This window comes from Bos grunniens, chromosome 8, assembly GCF_055505025.1.
Source record: "Bos grunniens cultivar Pamir isolate PY7600 chromosome 8, Bosgru_T2T1.0, whole genome shotgun sequence".
Taxonomy (NCBI): Eukaryota; Metazoa; Chordata; class Mammalia; order Artiodactyla; family Bovidae; genus Bos; species Bos grunniens.
Genome location: NC_141172.1, coordinates 68,331,810 through 68,355,122, shown reverse-complemented (window position 1 = coordinate 68,355,122; position 23,313 = coordinate 68,331,810). Strand labels below are relative to the sequence as shown.

General features: G+C 46.8%; 1 protein-coding gene across 3 annotated transcripts in view; it reads right to left on the bottom strand.

Moving 5' to 3' along the window:
• SLC39A14 (solute carrier family 39 member 14) overlaps positions 1 to 22,932 on the bottom strand; it is a 51,456-nt gene extending 28,524 nt beyond the window's left edge. The window contains exon 1 of one of the 3 annotated variants that reach the window (XM_086416188.1): positions 22,762 to 22,932. The gene's annotated coding sequence lies outside the window, so the exon portion shown is untranslated. Of the gene's footprint in view, positions 1 to 19,683; positions 20,132 to 22,761 lie in introns of those variants that run through there. The other 2 variants (XM_086416191.1, XM_086416190.1) reach the window with 2 other exon arrangements.
• Between the last annotated feature and the right edge of the window lie 381 nt (positions 22,933 to 23,313).

Sequence of the window (23,313 nt, the reverse complement as noted above, 5' to 3'; positions counted from 1 at the left end):
ACTTCGTTCAGGAAGCCACTCCCCTCGCGGACAAGCCAAAACCCCCTCTGAAATACAGTGCAAATATCACAGCCTGAAGCCAGTCCCTGGCCTTGCCCAAGAGGCCCAGGGTTCAACAGGCCCATTCTTCTCCAGCCTTCCCTGGCCCTCCCACGTAACCGCTCTCCTATATCCCTAAAAGGACGTGCTCTCTGCTTCCAGCTCACACTCCCAGAACCTTAGCCTCAGGCTGTGGCTCAGCCAGAGGCCACCCAGTGTGGGGGATTTCCAGAGACAGTACAAGAGAGCCGGCAGGGTGGAGGTAGGGCAGGGGGTACCTAGAATCAGTGGCCACTTACTGTCCCCATGAAACCTCACAGTGCTGGGAGAGGCAGGATGAGAAAAGTTAGAAGAAAAAAAAAAAAGTGGTGACCCAGAAGCAGAGAACAAAATTAGAACCAGCAGCCTGCCGCGCATCGACCAATATTTACTGAGCCCCCACTGTGTCAGCGCCTGTGGGGGGAGGTTGGGTAGGGCAGAGACCAGCATCGGGGCCCTGGGCAGCCAGCACAGGCGGCTGGGACGGCTGATTTAACCACACGCTGAGTCCTGAGGGCTGGACCAGCAGAGGAGAACTGAGCATCTGCCAGGCTCCCCGCCTCGTCCCAGCAGAGCCTGGGCTTGATGGAGCAAGGAAGCCTTCCAAAACCAACAAAATGAGTCAGGCAGCCGGGTAAGGAGGAGCCTGCAGGAGCCCCACCCACACCTCCACCTCTCTTCTCATCATTCATCCATCAACATTTCCCAGACACTCCATTGCAAAATTCTGACCTGTTGTCCTCTAAGTCTACTCCTGTTTGTCAGACCACGGGGGCCAGCATGAGGCTTAGGAAACAGTGTGCTCACAACCACCGCTTACATCACCCACTTGAAGCAGAACTTCCCAACTTATTACTCAGGGTCAAATGCATAAGTAAAATGCATGTGCCGGGGGCTAGATCATCAGACAGCATGAGGAGTGGGGCAGGGATGGGTTCAAATTTGGGGCCTGCCACTGACCTACCATGTGCCCCCAGCATGATTAGGCTATGAAATGCCCAGCCTCTCAGGGGCACTCTGATGGATGAGAGAGAGCTTAAAGCTCATAACACAGCATGGACTTAGGTCTCTTCCTTCTGCTCCTTGTCCTCCAAGCTCTCAGGCCAATCCCTTCACCTAGACTTGAACCTATCGAGTCTCAGATTACCTCTTCTTCCAGGAATCCTTCTTGGACCACTCTCTGAGAACTCATCTCCAACTACTATGAACTGCTAATGATCTGGTCTCTTAGGGAGCCTTCCCAACAGAGTTTTGTTCCAGGAAGGCAAGGGTGTCCTCCCCTTATGCTTGACTAGTGCTGGCCACACAAGAGGGGAGAAGTAGAAAATTTCAGCTAGAAGATGCCAAGTCCAGCCTCCCACCTAACTAATGTCTGCTTGCATCACTCTTACAGCTTGATGAACATAGAACTTAGTGCCTCCTTTCAAACATTCTAACCCCTTCCCCACCCCTACCGCCTTGGGGCCTTCATAGATTATCTGAAGTCAAATGTCCAGACCATTTATTCCTCCAGACTAAACAATTCCCATTCCTTCAATATGATTTATATTCATTGAACAAAAGGCTAGCTACACCTGCGACTCGAAAAAACTCATTCCAACAGTTCATTCACTCAACAAATATTCATTGCCTACAGATTTCATACCAAGAACAATGTTGGAGAATGCCTGGTACCTGCCCTCACAGAGCTGCAAAGCAAACAATTCAACAACCAACTTACAAGAACAGTGATGACGAGGGTTGTGTACTGATTGGGGTTCAATTAGACAATTTAAGCAGAAAGAGATTTTGTATAACATATTAAAAAGGCCCAGAGAATCATGGGCAGAGTGGAAGAAACAGACTGGACTGAACTTCCAGGAACTAGTCCCAAAATCACAGAGTGGAGTCAGCCCTCCAAGGAGCTGCTGCCCTGACCTGCCATCATCAGGAAGCTAATGGCACAAGGAAGCTACCATAATCCATACCAGCACATGGACGTCCCAGGTCTGTCATGAAGAAGAGGATATCCACATATTCAAGACTAGATCCAATGTGGCTCATTGGCAGAATGCAAGTCACACTGGGAATTCCAGTGAAAAGATGTCTGTGGAAAGTGTTGTTTTTTCTCTACATTTGGTAGCTTAGACCATAATTTATTATCCAAAGTAATGTACACAATAGTGAAAGGTGGTGCTGTTAGTAAACACACCAGGACCAGGGCTGAGTCAACGTGGATTCCTGGGGAACAAGCCAATCCACACCATCCGCCACAGGTCATGAGGAGGAGCAAAGGAAGCTTGAAGAACAGAGCAGGACGGTCAAATCCAGCATCCGGGGTCAGGGGAGGCCTCCAGAAAGAGACACTATTTTTGCTGACACCTACAGGACATGTTCTCAAGGCAAGAATGCTGAAGCAGTTTGCCATTCCTTTTTCCAGTGGACCACTTTTTGTCATGAGTTTAAGCAAGCTCCGGGAGATGGTGACAGACAGGGAAATCTGGTGTGCTACAGTCCATGGGGTCACAAAGAGTCGGACACAACTGAGTGACTGAACAACAAAAGGATGTGTAAAAGTGGGCCAGGAGAAAAGTGATGGGGTGGGGATGGGGCGGGATATTCTAGGAAGATGTAGCATTCTTTGGAATGCTTCGGCCAAGATGCAGCATCTAAGAACTTAAAGAGCACGGAGTGGCCAGGGCGTACATAAGAGGATGTAGTAGGGGCCAGGACAGGGAAGGGCCTGTAGGCCATGTTAAGGTGGCTGAACCCATCTGGAGGGCAGTGGTGATCATCTTCAGCTAAGGTGCCAGCAGATCTGTGTTTTTATTATTCTGGTCAGGCTGCAGTATGGAGAATAGACCAGAGGTGGGCAAGAAGAAAGCTAGGACCCCAGGAAGGAGAACACAGTATCCAGTCTGGTCTAAAGAGCAAGACTTTGTTCTCCCAACTTCAACCCTGCCTGGGGTGCTTCCCTGCCTCGTCGGGCTGCTGGCTTGGCAGTTTTCCATTAGACACCTGAACTGTTGTTGTTCAGTCGCTAAATCGTGTCTGACTCTGTGACCCCATGGACTGTAGCCCACCAGGCTCCTCTGTCCATGGGATTTCCCAGGCAAGAATACTGTCATGGGTTGCCATTTCCATCTTCCTGACTCAGGGATCAAACCCACATCTCCTGCATTGGCTCTCTACCACTGAGCCACCAGGGAAGGGAAGCCTATAAAGACCCAAAAAGGCTCCACTTTAGCAGTTACCAGGAGAGAAACAAGTCACATCACTGTCCTGCTAACCAAAAGTGCAAGTGAGTTTGAAAACAATCCTCCCCAAACCCACCCTACATCATTTCCTCAATCAGGCTAAGATTTCAACTCTCTTGCTGTAGCAAGAGGGCCATTTATAAAGGCCAACTCCAACTCCTGGGCAGCAACACTCTGTGGGCAGAAAGTGCCAAGGGCCTCTCACAAGAAGTCTCCTACGTTCCCTTCTTCCCAAAATGGGTAAGAGGAGTGCTCTGAGCCCTCTGGGCAGTGAGATGGGCTCTTCCCAGACAGTGAGCCTTTACAGGACCTGTGGCTGCAGCAGGCGGAGGTTTCAGGGCTGGGTTTCCCTGGTGCAAGGAACCTTTCTCTACTAGAAGCCGGGCCCCAGGTCAGCTCCACTACTCAGCCTGCACAAAGACTCTGTCCTGCAGCCAGCCCACCCTTCCTCTGTCCCTCACATCCTTGCTGTTTGTTGTTCAGTTGCTAAGTCTCTTCCGACTCTGTGAGCCCAGGAACTGTGGCAGGCCAGGCTCCTCTGTCCTCCACTCTCTCTCGGAGTTTGCTCAAATTCATGTCCATTGAGTCAAGTGATGCTATCTAACTATCTCATCCTCTGCTGCCCCTTCTCCTTTTGCCTTCAATCTTTCTCAGCATTCCTGGGCTTCCCTGGTGGCTCAGATGGTAAAGAATCTGCCTGCAAAGTGGGAGATGTGGGTTTGAACCTTGGGTTGGGGAGATTTCCCTGGAGAAGGAAATGGCAACCCCCTCCAGTGTTCTTGACTGGAGAATCCTATGGACAGAGAAGCCTAGCGGGCTACAACCCATGGGTTGCAAGAAGTCAGACAAAACTGAGCGACTAACATTTTCCAGCATTAGGGTCTCTTCTGATGAGTTGGCTCTTCACATCATGTCCTGCTACACCACTGTCTCCCCCTACCTGCATCCTTAAGCTAGGGGCAAGTCCCCTCGCTCCTCCTCAGAAGCTCTATGACTGTCTCTACAGCTGAGATGCTGAACTGGGCGTGATAATTTCTCCAGGAAAGTAGTTCTCAGAGCATGGTTCCACAACCAGCAGGCAATACCATCACTTGGGAACCTATTGAAAGTATAAATTTTCTCCTCCCCTACCCTTCAGACAATTTTTTTCTTTTTTTGGAAGAAAAAATTCTTAGCACCACCCAAATCTGCTGAATCAGAAACTCTAGGTGGAGCCCAGCAATCTGTGTTTTAGGAAGCTCTCTAGGGGATGACAATGTAAAGGTCTGAGGATCTCTACTCTCAGAGGAAGGTCATCAGGTTGCCAGCTTTCTTCCCCAAAGTGGGCGTCATGAGCACATGCCAGGGCCCCAGCAGAAAGGCACAGGCTACATCTTGGGTCTGAGATCTCTCAGTGACCGTAAACATTTACCAGCATGAGTCACAAATGAGCCCTACTCTCTGGGGAAAGAGGGTAATTGGGAAAAAGAGGGGAAAGGTCCATATTTCTAAATCAGAGAGAGAAAGGTGATGAGACAGGGGGAAGATTGAGTAATGACATTCCTGAATCATATTCCTCCACTTTCCCGCCCACTTCCCAAACTTCCACATGGCTCATTCCCTGGTCCAAGGACACTGGCCATCCCCATGAGATTACTGAGCTGAGAGGCCTTCTCTCATCCTTTGCCTCCCCAGTGTGGACCCCTCTTCTTGGGATTCAGAGGAGAAACCATTGCACCAGTCTCACTGGTCACTAACACCTGCTCCATCCCATCCCCTCCAATGATCATATCACTCTCCTGCTAAAATACTTACCTTTCATCACTCCCCCTAACCAACAGCAAAGTTCAGTCCCCCTGCCTTGCAAGCAAGGGTTTTCCTCCAACTAGGCTCCCATCATCTCTCACCCTCAGGTCACTGCTCTCTGGCAGGGACCCTGGGCTCCACCCACAACACCTATTCCTGTTCCCTTTCACCCCTGCACCCACACTGCCCACAGAACCAGACCTGGGAAGGCTAATTAACATCTGATTCTACCAACAGTCAGAAAGCTGAACACAGTCCGCCTGTGTTCCAAGCACTTTCTCCACAGGTGTGAAGGGCTTGGATGTGTTTTTTTTTTTTTTTTTAAAAAAAAAAAGCATAGGGCTTCCACAGTGGCCCAGTGGTAAAGAATCTGCCTGCCAAGGCAGGAGACCCAGGTTCAATCCCTGGTCCAGGAAAATCCCACATGCTGCAGGACAACTAAGCCCCTACACAACTACTAAAGCCTGAGCACTCTAGAGCCTGTGCTCTGCAACGAGAGAAGCCACGGCAATAAGAAGTCCACACATTGCAACTAAAGAGTCGCCCGCACTTGCTGCACCTAGAGAAAAGCCGGAGCAACAAAGAAGATCCAGCACAGCCAAAAATAAAAAAAGGATGAACTGTAGGAAAAAGCACCATCTCTGGACCATTCCAAATTCTTCCCAGCACAAGCCCCACCCTGCCCGCCTCTGATTCCAACCTCTCTGTCTCAAAGCTGTAACTGTCTCAGAATGACACTCCAAACACTTACAGTTAGTTTCCTCAGCTGTTTCATAACAATCCTAGGAGGCTGGGAGGATCTGCTGCACGAAGATGTAAATACAAATGCATATGTACACAGACATCACCTCACTTCTCTAGAGAGTACAGGGTGATACACTGCACTGAAGATGCAGCATTTAGGTCCAGGGGGTCAAGAGCAAGAAAGGACAAGTGTCATCTCAAAGCTCCATCTTCTCAAAGGTGAGAAGGACAGCATAAGGATTCCCATACTTTGCCCTCCTGATTCCCTGTCTCTGCCCAACCAGAGCTCAAGAGAGATTGTCAAAGAGTATACTCAGATGGATTCCAGAACAAAAGCAACCACATCTCTGGCTATCATCCTCAGATATGGATCAGGGCCAAGAGAAGACCCACATGGACAAGCTCCCCCTTCTCAGGTGGCAGTCTCTGGACAACCCAGTACCGTAAGTGATTTCCCTAACGTCACAATGAATTTCCACTTGCCCTCCCCCACCCCCTACCAACTGCTTGCCTATTAAAAAGGGATCAACATTCTAACCAGACTTAAAGGCTTATCCTCTACTGCCAACTCCAACCCCAGGGGGACAATCGGAATGCCACCTGGAAAGGGTTTCTGACTTTAGTTTGCTTAGATGATTAAGAATCTATCTGCAATGAGAGAGACCTAGGTTTGATCCCTATGTCGGGAAGACCCTCTGGAGAAGGGAATGGCAACCCATTCTAGTATTCTTGCCTGGAAAATCCCATGGACAGAGTAGCCTGGCGGGCTGCAGTCCACAGGGTTGCAAAGAGTTGGACACACCTAATTGACTAACATTACTACTACAGACATCCTCTAGTTTGGGTGACTTTCAAACCCAAACAGAGAGGGGAAAAAAATAAATAAAACACAGATATGAGAAGTCTTGTGGTAGCACTATTCACAATAACAAAAACTTTGGAAGCAACCCAAAAGCCCATCAGCAGGAGAGTGGATAAATAAACTAACCGACTCTCACAACAGAATAGTATACAATGTGAATCAACTACAGTGACAGTAATGCCAAGTGTATATCCCAAGCTTGCAATAACTGCTTTTTGAATGCCACCTGCTGAAGGACAATTCATTCTTCAGGACTTCTCTAGATGATCTGGAAGGACTGCCTGAATCTAAAGACAGGGAATCTGAGTGAAAGAAATGCCGGAATGCTGGTGGAATAAAAATACTAAAATAAAATCAAATCTCTTAAGCAGATTTCAGCTTCCTCTGGGCACTTACCCGCAAACTGTCCAAGTCCCTTCTCTCTTTTTAGAGTATAACGTACACGCACGTAACACACCCACGTCCGACAGTGTGCAGCTCCCTTTAGCACGTCAGAAGCATTCTTACCCCAGGGCCTTTGCACCTGCTATTCCCTCTGCCAAGAATGCCCCCCACCCCCTAGATTTTCATATCAAGTCTCAGCTCAGACATCACTTACTCAAAATGCAGGGCCACCCGGTTTAAAAAAAAAAAAAAAAGCCTGCTCCCAAGGCATTCGAAGTCCTAACACCCTGTTTTATTTACCATATATCACTATCTAACAGAGTTTTCTTTCTTTCGTTTTGTTTACATGTTTATTATCTGTCTCCTCCTACTGACTGTAAACTCCACAACAGTGGAGACAGACTCGGCCTATTTTCTTCCCCAAACCCAGAGAGGCCAGTGCCTGGCACCCAGACAACCCCCAGAGAATAACTTTTTTTTTAATAACTTTTTATTTTTTTAAATTTTTGAGTGGAGGATAATTGCTTTACAATATTGTGCTAGCTTCTGCCATACATCAACTTGAATCAGCCATCGGTATATGAATGTCCCCCCTCTCTTGAACCTCTGTCCCATCTCTCTCTCCATCCCGCCCCTCTACGTTGTCACAGAGCACCAGGTTGAGCTCCCTGTGTAATACAGCAAATTCCCTTTGGCTATCGGTTTTACATATGGCAACGTACATGTTTCAGTGTTATTACTCTTTCAATTTGTCCCTCCCTCTCCTTTCCTCCATGGCCACAAGTCTATTCTCTATGTCTGAGTCTCCAGCCCAAAGAATATCTGCTGAATGATGTGTTAATTTCCCGTGCCCCTCCTTGTTGCAGTGTCCTCAAGTTTAGAACCTTTTTGTTCTTTGGCCTCAACCCCCAGTTAAACTACTATTAGCAATTTGAGGGGAAGAGACACCCCCTTCTGCAGCATCAATAGAGCTGAAGACACCCCCAGAGAGCCAGAGAAGTCTATCTGGAATTGGAATATAAAAAAAAGTAGAGTCAAAAAAAAAAAAAAAAGAAAGAAAGAAAGAAAGTAGAATATTAGGTGGAATGGAGGATCCAAAAGGAAGGTGGGGGGAGAGGCGCAGACAGGCAGCCTTCCTTCCCCACCCCAGCAGCAAATGTGCCAAGGACAGGCCACCATCTGATCACATGGCCAAGAATACCATGTTAACTTCTCTCCATGGCAGACAGAGAAAAGGAAAGGAAACCCCCAAGTACAGGCGGTTTCTAGAATTTCTCAGCTGGTCATGGAAACGCGAGTCTGGTCCCGTTGCTCACAACCTCTCTTTTTGTGCCAGCTGCACACATCCTGAAATGCAGGGGGAGGGGCTTGTGGCCACCGCCGCCAAGAAGAGGGAGTAGTGTGAGCAGCCAAGGTCAGAGGTGCAATTTGGCCAGCAGAGCCATGCACACCATGGTTTACCCGCAGTCAAGGCCTCTGCTGTGGGAGGCACCCCTGGATGTCAGGAGGCAGCTGAGGCGGGAGCAACAGGAACCGGGACAGAATCTGCTCTGAGAGCTGGTCAGACTGCCCCTGAGGGCACTCTGGCTAGTGGCCCGAGTCTGGGGGAGTGGGTGACTTTGTACATTTTGTGCTTTGCTGGGAACGGTGATGAGAAAACAGTTGTGGTTTGCTACCCCCTGGAAACTCCCCAGCGGCCTGGTATCCTGAGGACTTGCCCAGCCTCTCAGATAGGAAATGGTCAGCGTTGAAATCTACATACGCTCATCAGTGTCACTGGTGTGTCTTCTCAGAGCAGGGGGAGAGGTGGGGAGGGAATCCAGGGCCTTCCACCAGGGAAAACTGGGCCAGCTCCCCTGCCGGCCAGCACAGCTCCACCTCACCCCAAGCCTCTCATACTCTGTGCTTTGAGAAGAGCAAGTCCCCAGGGCTGGCCAGGAGCCCTCTGGTTTCCAGGAAAGGAAGAGAGTAGTCGGCAATACCGGAGAAGGCAATGGCACCCCACTCCAGTACTCTTGCCTGGAAAATCCCATGGATGGAGGAGCCTGGTAGACTGCAGTCCATGGGGTCGCAAAGAGTCGGACACGACTGAGCGACTTCACTTTCACTTTTCACTTTCATGCATTGGAGAAGGAAATGGCAACCCACTCCAGTATTTTTGCCTGGAGAATCCCAGGGACGGGAGAGCCTGATGGGCTGCCATCTATGGGGTCGCACAGAGTCGGACACAACTGAAGCGACTTAGCAGCAGCAGCAGCCAGCAGTACAGCTTGCTCCCTGGGACTTACATGGTTTCCCCTGACTAGCAGGGCACACATGCCCACCTCGCTTGCTCCCACACAAACCAACTTTTCAGGCGTTCAGTAAAAATGAGAATAAAACAGTGGGTTTGGGTTCTGGTCTGCCTCCTCATCCCACCATTGAAAGAGCAACACAGAAATTTTGGGAGTCACAGAACATGGGGTCACAAGACTAGGACATGACTTAGTGACTAATCAAATATATCCCACTTTTCTTATAAGGTTTCTGCTTTTAGTAGCATGCTTGGAAAACCTTTTGTCACCCTGAAATTATAGAAATATATACCTGCTTTTTTCTGGCATTAAAAAAATTTACATCTCTAATTTATTTAGAATTTAATTTGACATAGTGTGAGAAAGAGAAACTCACTTAAACAACAACAAAAAAAGGAGTTAGCTAATTACCCCAGTTGTTTTTTAATGAACAGTCTATTTTCCCTGTAAACCTCAACAGTAAAGTCTATAAAAGATAAGAAACAGGGGTGAAGTCAACGACATCCTTTGTGTAAAGAAAATCCACAGGGGACCGCTCTGCCAGTGAAATCTAACAGCATGGCTAGGGTGCCTTCTCTTTCCCTTCCTCTTTCCTGTTCAGAAATATAGGTTCAAAAATCACGAGAAGAAGTCCTACTTGCCAAGGATGGCAGAGCAGAAAGATCCACTGAAGAGAGCCTGGGTTCCTGCAGGCACCACTGAGCAGGAACCCAGCCTCCTTCTAATCGCCAGAGGCTTTACATGCTGTTGCCTAAACTAGCCTTGTTGGACTCTGGTATTTGCATCTGAACACTCCTGTAACTCATCCACAATCCTTTCTTCCCTAATTTTATAATAATAGGAATTGCTAGGATTTATTGTTGCCAGGCCCTGTGCTAAGCAATTTGTTTTCATTAGCTCATTTAATCTTCTCAATAACCTTACTAGGATAGATTCTGCAGTACTTCTCCAATTATAAGTAGCAATGGCAGGTTTTCAGAGTTGAAAAAGATACTACATTAAATGCACACATCACTGAGACTCCTCCCTAGTTCAGAAACATGAGAACAGAACAAAAAGGCATTTTAAAACTGAGGAATGGAAGTACGCATTCAACAACAAGTGTCCATCAAGTACCAACTGTTGTGGGCACAGGGAATACAACAATGACCAAAAAGACAAAAATCCCTACCCTCTTGGAGCTTGCTCTAATGCAAGGCTCATAATAGTAAAAAACTGCAAGCAATCTAAGCATACAAAAGAAGGGAATTGCTGGGAATTCCCTGGTGGTCCAGTGGTTAGGACTCCAAACTTACGCTGCCAAGAGCTCAGGTTCAATCCCTGGTAGGGGAACTATGATCCCACAAGCTGCACAGTACAGTCAAATTAAGGGGAAAAAAGAAGGGGATTGCTAAAGTAAAGTGAAGAAGTGAAGTCGCTCAGTCGTGTCCAATTCTTTGCGACCCCATGGACTACTATGCTCCTCTGTCCATGGGATTTTCCAGGCAAGAGTACTGGAGTGGGTTGCCATTTCCTTCTCCAGAGGATCTTCCTGACCCAGGGTTCAAACCCAGGTCTCCTGCACTGTAGGCAGGCGCTTTACCGTCTGGGTCACCAGGGAAGTTCCTAATCTACATAACAAAATATATAGTTCAACTACAGAGATTTAGAGCTTGGGCTCCAAGTGCAACAGACCTCAGTGTAGATCCTGAAACACACATTTACTAGCTTCAAGGCATTTCGTCAAGTCACAACATCAAGGAGACTTCCTACAGGAAAACAAAGCTACTAACAGTTTCCCTTGGAGCAAGTGAGAAAACTGAGTAAGATACTAAGTATAAATACAATGCTAGATATACAGTAATGGCTCAATAAATGTTAATATTCAGGAAAATAATGACATGGAAAGACATCATATGCTAAGTGAAAAGAAAAAAAGAGGCTACAAAACTCTCTGTATAGCAGAACCTGTTTTCCTTACAAAGTATGCATTCGCAAAAAAAGATGAAAAATATTTAACAAATTGCTAGTTCTTGGTGGTGAGTTTAATGGTGACTTCTGTTATCTTTTTTACTCTGTATTTCCTACAATGAACCTGAATTACTTTAAGAAGAAGGTTCAGAGGGTTCTCTGGTGGCCTAGTGATTAGGGTTCCACACTGTCACTGCCATGGCCTAGGTTCAATCTTAGATGGGAAACTCGGATGCAGCCAAAAAAAAAAAAAGAAAGTTCACTTTCAAGTTCAATGAGGAAATGGGAAAGGTTTAATGATGACCCACTGGAAGGCAGCTCTCTCCCCTTTTTTAAAGACCTTCACTTAAGAGTCTGACAGTGGACTCCAGTCCTAATCTGCATGGGCAGAACTTCCTGTGTGCCTGGTCCCCTAACGTGGGTGCCCCCATGAGCAGTCTCACCATGGTTCTTCTGAATCTGAGTTTCCTGGGTGAGACCCAGGTAACTGTACACACAGCTCTGATAGATCAGCCTGCCTCTTGTCTGGGGTACTGGTCTGACATTCTGGTCTAGTCAGGACTGCTGGACTAGACAGACAGACTATAATATCCTGTGGTTTATCGAAACTCTTTGAAGTCAGTTCACCCTCTCTGGCCAACAGGTACCACCGTTTCTGCCCTGCCCTTCCTACAGGGAAACTAACTCTCAGTGAGAACTCCTTGCACAGAGACAAGTTGTTGGCATTACAAAGAGTCTAGAATTTAGAATGTAGGCCAGAGTCCTCAGTAACTGATACCCACCTGGTTCTCAGACGTGTAGCAATGTGAGGGGAGCGGGAGACCTGAGGCTAGGCCCTGGTCTCCCCAACAGCCAAGCCTGCCTTCTGTCTTTAAAAACAAATCCAACTTTTTTTTTGAAGCTCTGTGAACCAGAGTTTACAAAGGACAGTTCCCCCCATCCTGAGTATAGTGGGTAGACTGTGCATGCTTGGGTGCTAAGTCACTTCAGTCCTATCCGACTCTTTGCGACCCAGTGGACTGTAGCTCGCCAGACTCCTCTATCCATGGGATTCTCCAGGCAAGAATACTGGATTGGGTTGCTGTGCCCTTCTCCAGAGGATTTTCCAAACCCAGGGCTCAAACCTGCTGCCTCCTGCAACTCCAGCATTACAGGCGGATTCTTTACTGCTGAGCCACTGGGGACGCCCAATGGGTTGAATTCAGTTCAGTTCAGTCGCTCAGTCATGTCCGACTCTTTGTGATCCCATGAGCTGCAGCACGCCAGGCCTTCCTGTCTAATACCAACTCCCAGAGCCTACCCAAATTCATGTCCATTGAGTCGGTGATGCCATCCAACCATCTTATCTGTTGTCCCCTTCTCCTCCTGCCCTCAATCTCTCCCAGCATCAGGGTCTTTCAAATGAGTCAGCTCTTTGCATCAGGTGCCCGAAGTATTGGAGTTTCAGCTTCAACACCAGACCTTCTAATGAACACCCAGGACTGATCTCCTTTAGGATGGACTGGTTGGATCTCCTTGTTGTCCAAGGGACTCTCAAGAGTCTTCTCCAACACCACAGTTCAAAAGCATCAATTCTTCGGTGCTCAGCTTTCTTTATAGTCCAACTCTCACATCCATACATGATTACTGGAAAAACCATAGCCTTGACTAGATGGACCTTTGTTGACAGAGTAATGTCTCTGCTTTTGAATATGCTGTCTAGGTTGGTCATAACTTTCCTTCCAAGGAGTAAGCATCTTTTAATTTCATGGCTGCAATCACCATCTGCAGTGATTTTGGAGCCCCCAAAAAGAAAGTCTGACACTGTTTCCATTGTTTCCCCATCTATTTGCCATGAAGTGATAGGACCAGATGCCATGATCTTTGTTTTCTGAATGTTGAGCTTTAAGCCAACTTTTTCACTCTCCTCTTGAGGCTCTTTAGTTCTTCACTTTCTGCCTTAAGGGTGGTGTCATCTGCATATCTGAGGTTACTGATATTTCTCCTGGCAATCTTGACTCCAGCTTGTGCTTCATCCAGCCCAGCGTTTCTCATGACGTACTCTGCATATAAGTTGAATAAGCAGGGTGACAGTATACGGCCTTGATGTACTTCTTTTCCTATTTGGAACCAGTCAGTTGTTCCATGTTCAGTTCTAATTGTTGCTTCCTGACCTGTATACAGATTTCTCAAGAGGCAAGTCAGGTGATCTGGTATTCCCATCTCTTTCAGAATTTTCCAGTTTATTGTGATCCACACAGTCAAAGGCACACTTTGGCATAGTCAATAAAGCAGAAATAGATGTTTTTCTGGAATTCTCTTGCTTTTTCCATGATCCATTGGATGTTGGCAATTTGATCTCTGGTTCCTCTGCCTTTTCTAAAACCAGCTTGAACATCAGGAAGTTCACGGTTCACATACTGTTGAAGCCTGGCTTGGAGAATTTTGAGCATTACTTTACTAGCGTGTGAGATGAGTGCAATTGTGAGGTAGTTTGAGCATTCTTTGGCATTGCCTTTCTTTGGGATTGGAATAAAAACTGATCTTTTCCGGTCCTGTGGCCACTGCTGAGTTTTCCAAATTTGCTGGCATATTGAGTGCAGCACTTTTACAGCATCATCTTTCAGGATTTAAAATAGCTCAACTGGAATTCCATCACTTCTACTAGCTTTGTTTGTAGTGATGCTTCCTAAGGCCCACTTGACTTCACATTCTAGGATGTCTGGCTCTAGGTGAGTGATCACACCATCGTAATTAACTGGGTCGTGAAGATCTTTTTTGTACAGCTCTTCTGTGTATTCTTGCCACCTCTTCTTAATATCTTCTGCTTCTGTCAGGTCCATACCATTTCTGTCCTTTATTGAGATCTCTAGTCTTTCCCATTCTATTGGTTTCCCCTATTTCTTTGCATTGATCACTGAGAAAGGCTTTCTTATCTCTCCTTGCTATTCTCTGGAACTCTGCACTCAAATGGGTATATCTTTCCTTTTCTCCTTTTCGCTTCTCTTCTTTTCACAGCTATTTGTAAGGCTTCCTCAGACAGCCATTTTGCTTTTTTGCATTTCTTTTTCCTGGGAATGGTCTTGATCCCCAAATCCATGTCTACCCCAAAACCTCAGAATGTGACCTTATTGAGAAATACAGTCTTTGCAGAAATAATGATTTAAGGATCTAGAGATGAAGTCACCATGGACTTTCAGTAGTCCCTAAATCCAATGATTAGTATGTTTACAAGATAAAGGACAGGGAGATTTCGTCACAGACACACAGAAAAGAAGACCATGTGGAGATGGAGGCAGAGAGGACAGTGATGCTGCTACAAGCCAAGGAACAACTGGAGGCACCAGAAGGTGGAAGACCCAAGGAAGCATGTACCCCAAGAGCCTTTGGAGGCAATGTGGGCCTGCTGACCCCTTGATTTCAACCTTCTGGCCTCCAGAACTGAGAGCAAATTTCTGTTCTTTTAAGCCACAGAGTTTGTGGTCATTTGTTAGGACGGTCACAGGAAACTAATATTTAGATGCTGGAATTAAGGCTTAATATCTTTTATCTGGGGCTTCCCTGGTGGCTCAGTGGTAAAGAATTCACCTGTCAATGTAGGAGACCCAGGTTGAATCCCTGGGTCACGAAGATCCCCTGGAGAAGGAAATGGCAACCTACTCCAGGATCTCTTGCCTGAGAAATCCCATGGACAGAGGATCCTGGCGGGCTACAGTCCACAGGGTCACAAACAACAACAACAACAATCTTTTATCTGAAACTATCCTGCTAGAGTTGGCAGAATTCCAAGATAGGCCTCAACGACCTTCTCCTTTGTATGTGGGCAGGAGCTGAAAATATGAGATATCACTCCTGTTATTAGGTAACATTATCTGCCAAAGGGATTTTGTTGGTGTCAGCTGACCAAATCAGTTGACCTTAAGACAGGGAAATTGATCTTGTATGAGTCAGAACTAATCAGGTGAGCTCTTAAATGGGATAGGCTCCTCCTGGCCAAAGGGGTTTGAACCATGAGAAGGAGTCAACATGAGAGAATAACTTTTCCAATGTGGAGGTCCAGCAGACACCAAGTAACCAAGTGATCCAGGAAAACATCACCATTAACACCACAAATGCCTTGATATGATGCTCTTAAAAGGATGCAACATCATTTTTGTTGATATTCTTGCTAAAAATTCGTGACCTTATCCTAAGGGAGAAAGATACGGGATGGTTACAAATTGGAGCAGAGAAACGACAACTGAATGCAACGTGGGATGGCAGACTGGATCCTGGGACAGAAAAAAGACATCAGCAGAAACAGTGATGAAATTTAAATGAGGCCTGCAGTTTAAAGTTTTATGCCAATGTTCATTTCCTGTTCTTGATGATTATACCACAGGGTGAGGGGATATAAAGGAACTCTGCTATATTCTTTGTGACTTTTAAGTCTAAAGTAAGTTGAAAATTAAAAGTTTACAATAAAAGGAAATAACTGAGCAGAATAACAGAGGTTGCCTCACAGCCTCAGGATTACACTTTTTCTCCCATACTTCTTTATACTTTTCAGGAAGTATACATTACTCTTGATAATCAAGGACACAAGGTTGGCTGGAGTAAGTGGACTGGTGCAAAGGACGTTGATTTGGGGCCAGTGGTGTTTTTCTGGAAAAGAGCACACTGACCCCAAGACAAGGCTGAAAAGACCAGCAAGTCTTTGATAAACAGCTAATACCTACCAGAGACTATTGGTACCTTATACCCCAGAACCCTAGTGATCCAGGAACATACATCTTAGTGCCACTATTCATGGTCTTCCTTGATGGGGAAGTAAAAGAAGTCTGTCTGCAATGCAGAAGATGTGGGTTCGATCCCTGGGTCAGGAAGATCCCCTGGAGAAGGAAATGGTAACCCACTCCTGAAAAATCCCATGGGCAGAGGAGCCTGGAGGGCTACAGTCTATGGGGTCGCAAAGTTGGGGACACGACTGAGCAACTAAGCACACACACATCATTATTCACACAGCTCCCCTGGCAGGAACCCGCTGGCTCAATTCCACCTCTAGGAAGCCTTCCCAGATCATTCTCGCTCCCCAGTCGCCTCACCTTCGACTGGCCTCTTTCAGTGTCTCTTGGCTGTTCCACTCAATGGAGCTTAAAGAATGCCACAAATAGCATGTGAAGCTGCCAACATGTACTCAGCTCATCTCAACACATATTTTACAAGCCTCCTTGGAACAGAAACAGTGTTTTGCCTGTCTTCATGGAGTGGGCACTCTCTTAGCTGAGCTCTGCTGGCTGGGCCCATCCCTGCAGCAAAGAGGCCCTCTCTGTTGTCACTGTCCAGGATTCCTTTGTTGAGAGTCTGCTGTGCCTCTTTTCAAACTTCTTTATGCCAGTTCTGTTTGGTTTTAAACATAACTGAAACATAAATGCAGAGAGGAAAACTTTTGATTTCTACAAAAATGAAACGAAGTGCTCTAGAATGGCAATTCCCAAAACTGTGGTCTTAGATGACACCTGGATACACTGAGACTGTGTGAGGAGGCTGGAGAGGTGAAAATTAGTTTTATTAGAAAATTAAGATGTTAAAAGCTTTTTCACTCTCATTTTTCAGCGGCTATGTGAAGTATGATGAATATGTGCCTGTGTAGTTTTCTGAAATTTCCGAGGTAGAAGTTTAGGGTATAAATATATGTGTTTTCAGAGATTAACTCAGTTTGTTCTCAGACTTCCACTGAGTATTTATCAGCAAAATTATTCTATGCGTACTATAATCTGTTATATCTAATAAATCATTATTTTGAAGTCCTGAAGATATGCAAAAATGTAAAAATAATGCCACTTTTTCGACTTTTTGGAAGTTATTTTCCATAAAAACATGCATTTCATGTTACCATGTAATTATCTTATTTCTATTATTTTAAATGAATAAACAACTCTTTATATTTAATTTTTAACATGGTAAATAGCAGGTTTAGCCAATAAGTGGAAGACTAAATTAAGGAATCCTAGGATCAAAAAGTTTGAGAACTGCTCATCTTGAAAAATGTGTTACAAATGGGGGAGAAAAAGATTAAATTCAGTTCTGTTCAGTTCAGTCACTCAGTCGTGTCCGACTCTTTGTGACCCCATGGACTGCAGCACACTAGGCCTCTCTGTCCACCACCAACTCCCAGAGTTTACTCAAACTCATGTCCATTGAGTTGGTGATGCCATCCAACCATCTCGTCCTCTGTAAATTAAGTGTGTGCATTAAAAAAGTAGGATGCTGCACATGGACTGATTTGCAAATGTCTTAGATTCTTGCTCTATCATTATTTCTTAATGGAGACTAATTAACAGATGTATATATCCTGTCACCCAGCAATCTCACTTCTGTGAATTTCTTTTGTAGTCATATACATAGGAAATGCCATTTAGTAAAGTTATTCCCCCTAGCACTGTACATAATGACAAAATATTGGAAACAACCCAAACTAGGGGAGAAAGGGAAGCAACACATGCTGGTTTAAAAACTATCATGCTTCCCTATCCTGGAATAATATGCAGCTATAGTAAAAGTGTTTCCTGGGCTGACAGGGAAAGATCCAGAATAGTTGCTAGGTGAAAAAAGCAAAGTGCTAAACAATGCCTAAAATGCTAACTTAGAGCATTTCTAAAACTGGGATGGGGTGGGCAGAGGTGAGACTTTTTACTGTACTGGGTGGGAGTTTATGGGGGTGCAGTTAATGTATGTGTAGTTGCTTTTTAAACCTTTTTCATCTTTCTAATCTTTAAACTATGGATTATATAGCATAGAAAAAATTTTTTCCTGTTAAAATTTTTTTCTTCCATTTTATTGAGACATAATTCACATATGGTAAAAAAAAAAAAAAAAAAAAAAAACCAATTGTAATAAAAGAAACCAGAAATCACAGGTCATACATGCAGATGTGACTTTTATATACAATTTGCAAGTGTAATTAGCAGATCTAGATCCAAAGGCAAAGCCTCAGCCCTAAATCAAAGTTTTGGCAAATAGAAATATATATGCACACAGAGGCTGTAGAGAGGGGGAATTGGATCAAGGCGGTCAAAAGGTAGAAACTTCCAGTTATAAGATAAATAAGTACTAGGGAAGTAATGTGTAACATGCTAAATATAATTAACACTGCTACAGGTCATATTTGGGGGTTCCCTGGTAGCTCAGCAGTAAAGAATCCGCTTGCAATGCAGGAGATGTAGGTTCCACCCCTGGGTCGGGAAGATCCCTTGGAGAAGGAAATGGCAACCCACTCCAGTATTCTTGCCTGAAAAATCCCAAGGATAGCGGAGTGTGGTAGGCTATCGTCCATGGGATCATAAAGAATGGACACAACTGAGCAACTAAACCACCACTAAACTTTCATATGTGAAAGTTGTGAAGAAAGTTAAATCCTAAGACTTCTTATCACAAGAAAAAAAAATTTTTTTCTATTTCTTTTATCTTTTACCTCTGGGATGATGTATGTTCATTAAATTTATTGTGGTACTCATTTCATAACTATATAAATCAAATCATTATGCTGTACAACTTAAACTTATACAGTGTTGTTAGTTATATCTCAATAAAATGGGAAGAAAAAAATGCATGAACATGCTTTTAAGAAAAAATGAACTGTTTAAAACATGGATTTTAAAAACATCCCCAACTTTTAGCTGACATTTTAATTACTAACACTGCTAAGAGCCTCTAGGGACCCAATGGTAATAAATTCAGGACAGTCACATTATCATTCCACCAAAGCCCAGAACTGTCCCAGGCCTGAGGTTGGAGAAAGGTTAGGAGGCCTGATAATGCAGTCAGATCAGAGGCAGGTAAGTTGGTTTCCCATGGACGGACATGCCAACAGCTCTCTCAGGGTGATTCTGTGGCCACCTTCCCTCTCGCCTGTAGGAGGGTTCACAAGGGTCTCTGCTTCTTCTTACCCAGGGCCAATAAGGAGTCCCCTCTGGGAGCCTCGATGGCCACAGTAAGGGTGAAGACAGCTGAGCCTCGGAGACCTTGTGGTGAGGCTGTCCTGCTTGCCCGGACAACGCATGAGGCCCCTGGCTGGTGTAGACTCTGGACTCCTTATCTGGAGGGCAGTCTGCCAGCCCGCCAGCCTCAGAGTTCAGAAAAGTTCCATTGTATCCAGAGAGTCCAGGCTAGGGCCCTAGCAGCATGACCCTTCCTCACTCACTCCCCATCCTCCTGTGTCGGCAGGGAGTCTGGAAAAAGGAGAAGGGAGAAGAGTTCTCCAGAATAAATTTCTATCCACACAAGCTGAGAATTCCCGTCCCCCAAATAAGCACAGGGAAAACTGGCTCCTTTTTCTTCATGTTTTCAAGGAAATGTCTGAGATTTCCAGCAGTTTTATCATCATACTTACGAATAAAAGTTGCACCTCTTTTTCCAGCGGGCTACAGTCCACGGGGTCACAAAGAGTCGGATGCAACTTAGCGAATGAGAACGCATGCACGCTGGCCCTATCGAGCCTCTTGGCCAGTAGCAAGAAATGTAACTTGGAAACACCAGTTAACCTCTAGATCCAGTTTCTTTAGCTGTAAAACAAAGGGTCTAGACTCGAAGATTTCCAAAGTCCCTCCAGTTCAATATCATATCACCATCGGCGGTTCTGCAAAAACGCCTAAGCGTTACTTTCTTCAGACATCAAGCGCGAAAAGGCTGGATTATTTCGGAGGTCCCGATTTCCAGAAATATACATCTATTCACGGCACTAACTCTTAGATCTCAACATCCTGTAAATACTGGACCCGGATTGAGGGTTGCTCCTGGAACTGAGGTGTAAACAGGTAAGGAAAACAGGAAGTAGGTGGAACAGTTCTAAAACAATCCAGTCCAGTGACTGATCTAGTGCGTGCGCATGCGCAAACATGCGCGCGTGCGTGCAGATGCACACACGTCACTAGTCTTTTCCACCTATTACCGGTCCGGAGAAACAGTACTTCCGTTACCTGAAAGAATCAGCATAGCTTGCAAAACTAAAGGTGGGGGGAAAAAGGCTCTGTGGAACTGTGAATATGCCAATGCCTGGCACGCCACAGAAAAGGAGCCTACCCAGAAAGGCACGGAGGTTGCCTCCACGTTCCCTAGATGAATCAACCTGAAGCCTGGACTCACACTATTCCTACAACCCTAGCTACCTATCAGCTCCTAGGACTCCTAAATCATCCACTTTACCCCAGAGAAGATGATAATGTTGATTCAGATGATAACAAACCTCTACTACGCTTCAAGTACAACCACGACGTGCTGCACAGCGGTTAGGACAGGTCTGCAGAAGCAATGTCTCCTGCTGGAGAGTGATGGGGCAGGATTTGAACAGATTTATGAACTTCCCTGGTGGCTCAGAGGGTAAAGCGTCTGCCTGCAATGCAGGAGATCTCGGTTCCATCCCTGGGTCAGGAAGATCCCCTGGAGAAGGAAATGGCAACCCACTCCAGTACTCTTGCCTGGAAAAATCCCACGGACAGAGAAGCCTGGTAGACTACAGTCCATGGGATCACAAAGAGTCGGACAGGACTGAGCGACTTCACTTTCTTTCACTTTCATGTGGCTCAAAGGGCTCCCCAGGTGGCTCAGTGGTAAAGAGCCCGCCTGCCAATGCAGGCGAAGCAAGAGACCTGGGTTTGCTTTCTGTATCAGGAAGATCCTCTGGAGGAGGAAATGGCAACTCACTTAAATATTCTTGCCTATAAAATCCCATAGACAGAGGAGACACCTGGGCTATAGTCCATGGGATCATAGAGAGTCAGACAACTAAGCAAGCACACACGCATGTGGCTCAAAAGCTAAGAATTCTTCTGCCACCTTGTACCGTCTCTAGTAGAATGCTATCTTCTCTGAACTTGACCAAACACAACAATGTGACCTCTATTATGTTGCTACCTTATTCTTCATGTAAGGATGGATGTTCTTTCTCCCTCCAACAAGTGGAGCCAGGAGCCAGATCCCATACCCTTTTTGTACTCTCCAGTGGCCAAGTGCAGAGCCAAGCACAGATCAGGAACTGCGTATTTACAAACTGAAGTGATGAAATACTGAGAGTCACAGGGCTCTGGTACCTCAATGCAGTGTTCTTGCCTCAATGACAGGGCCAGTCATTCTGTTTGGTGCTTTCTAGTCATACCTGCAAACCAGGAAGCGTACCACTATATAGTGGCTGTCACAGTTTATGAAAAACTCACCTCTGAGCATCCAACAGGAAATGGATTGTGTAGTTTTAAAAATTTCACCTACTAAAGTTATGAGTCTCGACATTCTTTCTCTTGCTTCATCAAGTTTCTCTCCGTTTTTATGGCTCTTGTTTTAAAAGTTAAGGATTCATTGTAGATGCTGTGGATAAGAGACCACAGATCTAATCTGCCCTTAGCACTGACTCCATTCACAAGACATGGGGCAAGTTAGGAGCAGAGGTGGGACAGAAGCCAGGTAGCTAGGCCAGAACTCACCAGGTTATCACTGCGCTGCAAGTGGGAGACCTAAGCAGCCTGGGGTTCCTAGAAAAGAATGACTCCAGGCAAATCCCAGCCCAGGCAGGCTCCAGGAAGATGGGTCAGGTCAAAGCTGCTCCTACCCCCACTCTATCTTAGGTTCCCAGGAGAGGAGTCAGCCCCTCACCAAATCATGCTCACATGCTCAGGATACCCAGACCCTAGTCAACTCTAGAACCTCCAAACGGAAGCCACAACCCAGAGCAGAGGAAAATGTGACTCAACTGGACCTCCGGATCATACGGTATAACTGTTTGGATGATATTTTGTCCCATTGCTCTAACCCACCAAGAGAGGGCAGCCTGCCCCAGACCACCTAACCCGGTCGGTAGGAACCAAAAACAGCTAAAAAGCCATGCCCACAGGATGAGCCAGGTCAGAGTTTAGTTAGTCCCTCCTTTGCTATTCTTCAGCTCCTGCTCGGGGTCAGCTGGGAGGCACCGGGCTTTTGTCTTCAGCTGCGAGGTGGTCTGGCCCAGGTTAAGTGGGCACTCAGCTCCTGGAAAGCCAAGTCTAGATACTCTTGTCCCATCAGAGCCATCCCGAGAGCTGCCCACCAGATTTGCCCGTCTACTCTCTGCTTTTCTCCATGCTCGAGTCCATGGGCTCCAGGACACCTCTCTCAGCCTTAGTGCGGCTACCGACATCCTCTCTTGCGCCCAGATCCCGCGCTCTCCAGTCCAAGGGGCCGTAGCTGCACCTTCCCTTCCCTCGCCACTGAGGACCCCTCGTAGTGGCACCGCGGCCAGGTGTCGCCTCCATGTAGCGTCCGGGCCCATGTGTGGGTCCACTCGAGCGACTTCCGAAACCGCGGCTGGGCTCCGGGTTCTCGGAGCAGCCGTGCCCCCACCCCCACTCAGTGACCCGGAGCCCCGGAGGCGCACTGCTCCTCCGCGCGATGCCCCATCTCCGGGGCACGGAGCTCCCCCTCCCGCATGGCCTTCCGCCCTCACCTGAAGCTGGGCCGACGTCACCCGGCCCCGCGCACCCTCACAAGCCAGGTCCCCCGGGCGACCCGCAGCAGCAGTGGTAGCGGCAGCGCAGCTAGGTCGGCGTGCCCGCGCGCCCTCAGCCCCCTGCCGGCGTCCTTCCTCGGCGTGGCGCGCATGCCCCGCTATATACCCTGCGCGTCACGGCCGGGCCCGCCCCCGCCCTCGCCCCGCCCCACCCCACTGTCCCCAGGGCTTGCCACGTGGGCTCCGGCCGGTGGTAGGGCGACTTATGAGTGCTGCCTGCCAGCCACCCGCTAGACCCAACAGGAGCTTGGCTTGCCCAGGCTTGCGGGGCAAGCCAGCGTCTTTCTGCGCCTTGGGGCCTGAGCTCGAGCCCCTAGCTCGCCGAGATCCTAGCTCACCTCCTAGCTCTATCGGCTTCATCTTCTAACTCTACTGCAAATTCCATTCATCTTTCACTGAGGTTTCCTCGGGAAAGCTCCCATCAAGACCTTTCCCTCCTTCTATGGGAAGCTCTCATGATCTGGTCTCCATTCTCTCGGAGTAACACTA